Source organism: Stigmatopora argus, chromosome 5 (assembly GCF_051989625.1).
Source record: "Stigmatopora argus isolate UIUO_Sarg chromosome 5, RoL_Sarg_1.0, whole genome shotgun sequence".
Lineage (NCBI taxonomy): Eukaryota > Metazoa > Chordata > Actinopteri > Syngnathiformes > Syngnathidae > Stigmatopora > Stigmatopora argus.
Genome location: NC_135391.1, coordinates 5,929,716 through 5,939,572, shown reverse-complemented (window position 1 = coordinate 5,939,572; position 9,857 = coordinate 5,929,716). Strand labels below are relative to the sequence as shown.

General features: G+C 38.2%; 1 long non-coding RNA gene across 3 annotated transcripts in view; it reads left to right on the top strand.

The window, feature by feature from the left end:
* The first annotated feature begins 469 nt into the window (after nt 1-469).
* LOC144074432 (uncharacterized) overlaps nt 470-9,857 on the top strand; it is a 105,823-nt gene continuing 96,435 nt past the window's right edge. For all 3 annotated transcript variants that reach the window (XR_013300298.1, XR_013300297.1, XR_013300296.1), the window contains exons 1-2: nt 470-764; nt 5,131-5,200. This is a non-coding gene — a long non-coding RNA (uncharacterized LOC144074432). The remainder of the gene's footprint in view (nt 765-5,130; nt 5,201-9,857) is intronic.

Below are 9,857 nucleotides of genomic sequence, written 5' to 3'. Positions count from 1 at the left end.
CAAACTATTGGGTTTACCTAGCGGTCTCGACCTTGCATATACGGTATTCGGTTTGGAATAGTCACGCAATCTGGCTGGCCCCTAAAAAAAAGAAGTTTGACAGGCTGATAAATGGTTTGTCTCTTGATAGCTTCTTAGCCAGGACTGGACTGAATCATGCTTCACTGACTCTGTCAGAGAGTGAAGGATGAGCACGTTATAAGTGGAATCCATTCAAGTGGTGAGGTTTGCTGTCTTTGTCTGACTTATGTCATCTCTGATCTCATCTGAGAAAAAGAAACAACAACAACAAACATGACATTATCTCTCAACTGCACAATTCCACAGCCTGAGTTTCCATTTACGAAATAAAAACATCAATTGACAAGATTTGGATCATGTCTATATAAACAAAACGACGAAGGGATCATTTTTTATGTGTAATAGATTGGAAAAACGTCATCCCCCTCCCGGAAGTCATCACTTGCTGTGAGCAGGTGTTTTTTAAAACAAATTAAAGACGCGCATTTTCGATCGTCCACGATTTCTCTTGATGAGTATCTACATTTCTGTATATGCACGGGTTTTGTTTGGGAAAAAGATCCGTAAGTGTTCCCACTTATATTTAATCGTTTCATTCACGGATTTTACTTTAATACACGTGAAAGAGTTGGCTACAAACTTTTGAGCGTTCAAAAAGCCTTGAGAGTGTATTCGGCACATCTTCTGTCCAAAAACCTTCGTGTGTGGGAAAAAAATGTTAAAAGAACTCGACATCAAATGAGGTATGGTAACATTATGTAGTACTTTTCGATTTGATTCATAATCTTTATAACTTTAAGTCTATCATGCTGTGCAATAACTGCGCCTCTCGTGAAGCGTGCACGAACATCAGAATTTCTGTCATTTATATATGTAACTTTGTGTAATATATTTATGTAAGATAAACGATTTCTAATGTCGCTGGGTCATTTTCTTGGAGCATCTTTCCGATGGTCATTTACACTAACACAGTGGTGGTCCGTGCATTTTCTCGTAGCGCCTTCAATGGGTAAAATCCACTTCCTAGCAGCATTTAATGATTAAATAAAAATACTGGGGCTTTTCAGTCATTACAATCGGGCCCGGGGGTGATTTTCCCCCGGGAAAAGACAGCGATGAACGTCAATGGCGTACCGGCAAACATTGCCCAAAAATGGGGTAAAATCCAGCCGAAAACAGCATTTATTGATTAAATACAAATACTGGAGTTTTTTTAGACATCAGAAATGGGCCCGAAGTATCATTTCCCCAGGAAAAAGACAGCGATGAACGTCGAGGCAGATTTCTGACCCTGGCAACAAATAATGGCTGAAATGTGATTGGTTAAATGCTTCAATATGAAAACACACATCTGGAAGCAGTGCAACCAGGGGGAAAAGCAATGAAAGGATGCTAACCGACAATTTTGAATTATTTGATAAGTATTGATGGACAAAATATAATATATGATTCAGATATTTCTTAGGCCAGCAGAGACGGCCTTGAAGGCCCTGACGGCCCGCCACTGCACTAACATAAAAAAAACAACAGGCGACCTATGACCTTCCTCAGTGATTAAATCATTTGGAAACATTACGGTATTTGGAGTTCTTGGTGAAATGGGTAGTAATAAAATAAATAAATTAAAATATTTTTGTATCTATGGCGTCTGACTGAATGGAACAAGTACATTGATGGAGGGACAAAGTATTGAAAATTGAGAGCTTTAGGAGCACAATGCATCGGGTACCCCATGAATTGCTAGTGTGTGTTTCCACATCGAGTGACAGCTCGCTACAGCAGTTGACAGCAAATATACATGTTCCAGTAATTAACCTTGACATACCCAATGTGGTGCCAACAGCAGAAACCTGCTAATGACACAATTAATCCATGATTAAGGCGTCCTGTCACATTAAAGCCACGCAGTCACTGAACATTTTGTGTGCACACGTCAGATGGGAGCATTTAAAAGATGTGAAAATGTGGGAAAGCCAAATAAATGTGACCTTAGAAAATTCTTCTGAATGAATGGACAAAAAAAATATCATTCTAAAATACACACTGACCTATTGCTTTTAAAACTTTACAAATTAGTGGAAGCTGTCTGCCAGTTCGGTTTCATGATAATCCTCTTCTGACATGGGTGTCAAACCTAAGGACTGTGGGCCAGGATTATTTCATCATATTTGGTCAAATTCAATTTGTGACACTGATCGGCGGGTCAAATTTTGTGCAAATGTGTTAGAAAATAGTTAGAAATGATGTAGAACATATTTTTATGGGTTTGCAGGCCTGCATTAAAATTGTTTTTTTAAATTAGGAACAACAATTGGCGTAAAAAAATGGTCTCAAACAAATATAAACCTTGTGACTGTGGTGACTCTTAATAGAAAAACACTTAAAATTCACTTTCTGAGAGATTTGGCAATACAAGCTAATTTAATAGACATTCATGGTCTTGCTAAATTGTTTATAAAACCAAAATGGATTCATTGTGGTCTAACTTAAACATGTCAAGATTTTAAATTTACAATGTAAATGATTGAGGACTTTGTGTATTTGCATTTTTGTAACAGAAACGTTTACTTATCCATTCATTTTCTCAACCCCATATCCTCACGAGGTTCGCGGGGGGTGCTGGAGCTCAACAGAAAGGTCATTTCTCTACCTTGGCTTTCTGCGGGCATGAAATTCTGTGCTGACAGATGCGTGTCAACTCATTATTGAAGCTGTCAGTGCTGAAGATGGACATGAGGAGATGAGTCTTTGATCAGGGAAGCTGCTAGGCTCCTCTTAAGCTAATATCACATCCTGTGTGCACAGATGCATACTTTGGAGTCTCTCAAAGAAGTCTTATGTAGGACAAAGGCAGCCTGCGGCTAACTCATCATATTACTACTGTCTGTAATGCTCCACATGGAAAAAAAAAAATCCTCCATCTGACTTGAATCATCTCTCATCACTAGCACAGACTGAGAAGAGCTCTATGGATCAAAGACTGTGTGTCACATTCCCACCCTTGCCGAAAATGTATGAAAAAAAGTGCCAGAATCGGGCTTGTGTATTGGACGGGAGAAGCTTGCCAAGCTCCTTGACTTCAAGCATGTTTATGTACTTTGTCACTCAAGGAAATGAAATGTGTAAATCCAAATGTCAGCAAAGAAAAGGACGTTTTTGACAGGACAGGGTATTATGTTACCATTTTTTTCCCCCCATTTATATTTCTCTTAGTCCACATAAATATTGGTTTCCTGGCTTCACCATTGACAGATTTATGGCAAAAACAGAGGAATGACAGAAGAGCTGAGCATTAAGGAAACGGAAAGAACGAAGGGTCATGCTTTGGAGAATAGATAGGCATTCAAATCTATAACGGACAACAAAAGGACGGCGATAAATATGGATAACCAAACCGAGACTTTGCTGCAGTGAGCCAGTAATGGAGGGGAGGATATATGTATGTGGCCTGTGTGTTTTTATCTGTCACCAGCACTCAGTGGCTGTGCCATCCATTTGCGCATCCACAGAGTTGACAGCCCCCGCTTAAATATGTCACTCGACATTACAACACAGACAGATATGAGGGAAGGGCGGGATAGAGGGGAGGAAGGGCAACTGGCAAGCAAGCAACCGGGTAAGGAAATAAGTCAGGTCACTTGCTTATTCCAATATTCTCTGGCTTTAAGTACTTTAGCAAGGGAAATGAATTTATGGATTGTAAGCTTAAGTCATGTTCCATAGAAAAATGTACATGCTGGAAATGACTGGGCAAAGGACTCGCCCTAGCTTTGTTCTGTTCCAATGTCCAGAATGTCAATTATTATGTTCCTATAGTAAAATTGCCTATTCACTGAGAACTAATGACAATAAACTGAAAATTAGGCATAATTGTTCACCCTATTACATACCCATGATACAGTGTGTATATATAGTACATTTTAGGCAGTGGTGTGGCGTCAGGGCCTTCAAGGCCTTCTCTGCTGGCCTAAGAAATATCTGAATCATGTATTATATTTTGTCCATCAATACTTATTAAATAATTCCAAATTGTCTGCTAGCTTCCTTTCATTGCTTTCCCCCCTGGTTGGACTGCTTCCAGATGTGTGTTTTCATATTGAAGCATGTAACCAATCACATTTCAGCCATTATTTGTTGCCAGGGTCAGAAATCTGCCTCAATGCCTTCACAATCAGTTCTGCAGGCTCTGTTGCATTGAACAAGCGTCGATAAGACTGTTGCTTTAACCAATCAGATTTTGAGTTGGCAACACCACAATCCCTTGTCGCAGGCGTAGGGATACGTCATCGCTTTCACCAACCCGCAATGGCTGAAGGAGGAGAAGAAATTGATTTGTTTGCAGATTTACTGTCAAAGCCATTTTCAAGATAGACTATTCAAGAAAAAAAAGTTGTACATCATTAAGAAAGGTCGGACACCTCCAAAGCAAGCAAGCCTGTCGCAACCGGCAACGAACATTTTCAGCACTAAATCGAATAAAAACGTATGCCAGAAATACGACAGGAAAGACTCGACTTTCAGCATTAGCTTCGATGGCCATAGAAAAGGAGGAAAGAAAGGAGGATGGATATTGTGTACAGTTAAAAAGGATTTTTGGTGAGTAAAATATGGCTATATTCCTAAATAATATTTCAATTGTATGAGGTTATTATTGATGTTTTTTTATGTGTCGCAGCTGTAGCTGCAGTAGAGGTTTTATAGCCATAAAATAGTTTTTGAGGGTTGGATTGATTCCGATAGCAGAAGGCGCTACTTGAAAATGCACGGACCACCACTGATTTTAGGGTTGGGTGTTATGAATGATCACAATTCAGTTTGTGGCTAGGATAGTCCCCAGCACCCCCAACAAACTGCACTAAACCGTTTTTTAAAACAGTAGTAGAACCTCTAAAAACCTATCCAGAGGATTGAATGACAATATTGATTTGAAATGATGATACTGCAATGCATCAATTCATTGGTATTTTTATTTCAGTGTCCTAAAGGTTGGCACTCCTCTATTCTGAGGCAGATGGTTGTTCATTATTTATTTTGGAATAGTTTATAATATGAATTACTATGTACTGTGTTTGACTGTGTGCCCGTCCCCCCCCCCCTTACACTTTACAGATTGTCGGTAAAAACTTGGGTCATCTCTCAAATTTGCTCCCTCATCGCATGACAGGAGAAAAAAAGAAAGGTAAGATAGATTTTCATTTGTTTTTTTGTCACAGTATATTGAAACATACAGTTGAAGTTTAGTACATGTTGTATTATTAAAGGTAAGGACCACACGTCAAAACATCTTTCAACCTGCTCTAGGGCCCTGTAATAACAATAACTACTGCTTGGAAATCCAATCAGCACCATTCTTCTCTTGTCACTCAGTTCCAATCTAGAAGCACAATCAACAAGCCTTCCTCAATTTCCCAACAATGTGCATGCCTAACAGAGACTCAGCTATGCATAACAACGGGCAAACAAAAGCTTGTATCAGTCACCGGCAGTGACGCAAAACATGCGGTTACATATACTAAGAGTTTATTTTTTTTACCCCCTGTGCCAATCAAATGAACAACATGTTTTTTTCTTGGTAATTCTAGGTATATTTAACACATTTTTCGGTTTCCATTTACTGGAACCTCTGAATTTTCCAACATTTTTTAATAAGGAATATCTCAACAATCACAAAACCGCAATGTTTAAAGTACCTCCGTATTATACCTCCATTTAAAATACCTCATCTCTTATTGCTAAAAGTGTAGTTTTTGGATGATCTACAAATCACATGTGTCAAAGTGGCGGCCCGGGGGCCAAATCTGGCCCGCCGCATCATTTTGTGTGGCCCGGGAAAGTAAATCATGAGTGCCGACTTTCTGTTTTAGGATCAAATTAAAATGAAGAGTATATATGTATATTACATTTCCTGAGTTCTCCCCTTTTAAATCAATAATTGTAATTTTTTAATCCATTTTTTCTGTGTTTTTAGTTCAAAAATCATTTTGTAAAATCTAAAAATATATTTAAAAAAAAAAGCTAAAATAAACATGGTTTTAGATCTATAAAAACTGAATATTCAGGGCTTTTAATCCAGTTCTTTTAATCCATTTATTAAAAAAAATCTAAATATTATATCTAAAATGGTCCGGCCCACGTGAAATCAAGTTGACGTTAAAGCGGCCCGCGAACCGACCCGAGTCTGACACCCTTGATCTACATAGTCACGATCTTAGCATGGCTCCAAGAATAGTGGTTCAGAGCTATAGCACCAAACCATCTACCCATACCTTCAACCATAGTGCAATACTAGGAGCTTTCTCGTAATTATCATACTATCAAAAATATTGTCATGTCTTTGAACTGTGCCATACAGATCCTGGTGGTATTGATCCATTTCTAATATACATGTATATTACTGACCAATATCGTAAGAAGAATCAAACATGCATCTTCCCTCCATTTTAAACAGTTTTTGTCCTAATTAGATCTGTGAAGTCTATTCCAGCTAACTTTGGCAAGAGGCAAAATACTGTACCTTTTGCTCTAGTTTTAGGGTTGGTACTAATACAACAAGTTGCACTCACAGTCACACCTAAAACATTTCTGTTAGTCTAACATGGAGGTTTTTGGAATGTGGGAGGAAGCCAGACTACTATGTTGGAGAGTGTGCATAACCCACATGGGAGAGCTCAGTCCAGATTCAAAACCACGCGCACACAACTGTGAGGCAGGTGGCTAACCACAAGGCCATGGTGCTTTCCTTAAATATGCATTTTATACTTAAAAACTCATATAGACATACTACTGCAGCAAAATTCCCCGCTTGTTACGCAACACATGCCTTGATGTTTTGAAAATTAACCTATTTTGAGTTTTAATATTTGAAGTGATGTATTTTGCCTATTAGCAGGGCATATTAATGTTCAAAACACGTACTTGTTTTTGTTTTATCATTTGAGCCCGAGGCAAAAACACAACAGAAATCCCAAGGCACCACATTTTCTAATGAGGAAATGATGGTGTGTGTGTGTTTTTGGTTTGTAGTCATGCTTAAAAATATTTTCATTAAGGTTCAGATTATAACGAAGCAGTTTTTGACCTCTATTTTTGCTTCATTTCAATGTACATTGTTCTGCTCCTTCTGGTGGGATCATTTAGTCAATCGAGTCGGTCATAGCTTTAGCTTTAAAAATATTAGTTATTTTTCATGGCCCAAAAAATAATCACATTACAATACATTTTTCTTCTTAGCTGTAAAATCAAATGACTTTTCTATGTGTCTACGTGGTCGTTACATGTGTGATTTTTGTGTATTTAAGACTTCAAGTACTTGAAACAGAAACTGAATACGTTTAGTTTTACAGGCCAAATAGTAAAACTGCTTTTTTGGCAATAAAGAAAGAATGTCATTAACATTGCCAAAGGTCGAGGAAAACCACTCCGATTAAAAATGTATGCCTTAATAGCACCGTGAGGCCATTTGGACACAAATGACAGATATTATGTTCCCATTTCACAGGCTGCTCATGATTAAACATTGTAAAATGTATACTTTGAGAGGAAATACTTCAACTTCCTTTGTGAAGGATGGAAGAGAGAAAATAAAGGGATGAATAGATACGTTTGATAGACGGCACATTAAGTGGATATTTGATAGCTCTTGGACAACTCGCGATGCCGAGGATTAGAATGCGACGCGCAGCTACTTAGTGCACGGAAAACCACTGACTGGCACACGTCGGTGATATTTGAAGAGCCTCAACCATTAGAAGTCAGATAAGTCAATCAGGCTGAGTGAAGAAACATGTGTCTGACACTGTCACCATGAATTTTGCATGAACCCTTGGCTGACATCGTAGGGGGAGTGCATTTATTGACTCCTTTTTAAAATGGCTCTAAATCAGTGGTAAATAAAAATGCCAGCATAGTCTTTTTAAAAAACAATGTTTAGTGATATTTGTGTATCTTGTTGACATCGACCAATCCAATAAGGGTCTTACGTTCGCCTGTCAGTATACTTTTTTTTTTGTTCCGAACACTAATGCAGTGCAGTTAAAGGTTGAATATATCGTTCCCTCTTTTAAGTAGCTTATTATGGAAAGAGCTACCTGAACAAAGCTACCGAGGTCGACACATTCGACAAGCGCTTTGGTGAACTCACAAGACATGTCTGACGTCTGAGTATTATGGTGAAGAAGATGTCAGGTGCGCCGTGACTTCCCATTTTTCGACATCTTTTCAAGTGAAGCTTGAATAGATGTAAGTATGTGCTCGTACATTTTTTTCTGCTGGAAATGTATTCATTTCATTTTCAATAGATTGATTGATGTGACAAAGTGGTTGTAAAACTATTAACTGAGCCATTATATTCACCTTTTGAAGTACAATGGCTAACACTTTCATTGTGTAGTGTATTCGATTACTTTAGCGAAAACTGCTAAATAACTCAGTAGACACTGCACCAAATGATTTTGTGCATATACCATATTTTTCTGGGCACTTTTCAGGTGTGACCTATCAATATTTTTAGATCTGCCGGAGAGAGGCCTTAAAACTTGTTGTGCTGTTGTTATTCTTGGGGAGGACACAAACCAAAATTGCTAGACTGTCCTTATTTATTGACAGATCAGAATGAATTTTGGTAGGTGTGTTTTAAGGATGTATACGCATTGATCCTTGGAGACGGACTTTTAAATTCTTTTTGGCTCAGGATTAATTTTGGCGTTCAGAAAACTACTCTGGCGGAGTGAAGCAATTAGAGGGAGAACTGTGCAGTCTTGGTTCATTTTTAACATTGAAAGTCACTATTTCCTTTTTGTATAATATTGTAATGCCTCACAGATGATGGCTTAACTTTTTGAACACTATCACAAAACATCTTGGTTCTTTTTTCCCCTTGGAATTAAAAGAGTGCGTTTAGCATTCGCTCTGTGACTCCCGTGCAAGTGGCTTGGTTGTGATGATGGTTCAATTTTGTACTTCTCTTGACATATCTAGGCAAACTAGGTGTTAATCAGGGCTTTTTCAAAATGGGGATACATATGTGATCTTGTAGAATCAATGGTCAAATCAGATACAGCGTATTCTATCAATGTGGGGCTGATGAAACATGGAAGTGGCGTGTAAACATTCATAGTAATATATTTCCCAATTTGAAATAAACTGGTTCAAGTTAATCATGCAGACTGTGCAATTAGTGGGTAATCACTTCTCTTAAGGATATGTAGAAAAGAAGGCTGAAAAGCAAACCTATTTGTAAAATACATCACTAATTTGCCTAAAATCAACTCTATTATATGAGCTGCATACAAAACGTTGGAACGGACTGCTTAAAATATGAAAAAAAACGTCATTTGATCACGGCAGATTGCACATTCAGTCACCAAGCTTTTATTTTTTAGTCAAAGGAACAAAACCCTGCACTTCATTTAATGTCTGTCAGTGTCATTCAAGTATTTTTTTCAAACTAGAAAACAAAAATCTGTCTGTTTATGTTTTTCCACCCACTGGATGTTATTTCACAGATATGTTTTCATGCATTGCTCTCTGGTATGCTATGTTTGGGGATACATTTCAGTCCTAGTGATCCCATCTTAGCCAGACACAACATGAACAAAAACTGGCGCACCATCATCATCATTGCTTGAAACCAGTCCAATCAGATTTCGAGTTGGCAACACCACAATGCCTTCTCGCAGGCGTAGGGATACGTCATCGCTTTCACCAACTATGATTGGCAAGTGATTAGCCAGAGCTACCAAACTATATCTGGAGCGAGCTGCACAAGCAAATATATTGTTGTGTTGATTTAAAGCCATTTTCAAGACAGACTATGCCAGAAATACGACAGTGCAGGC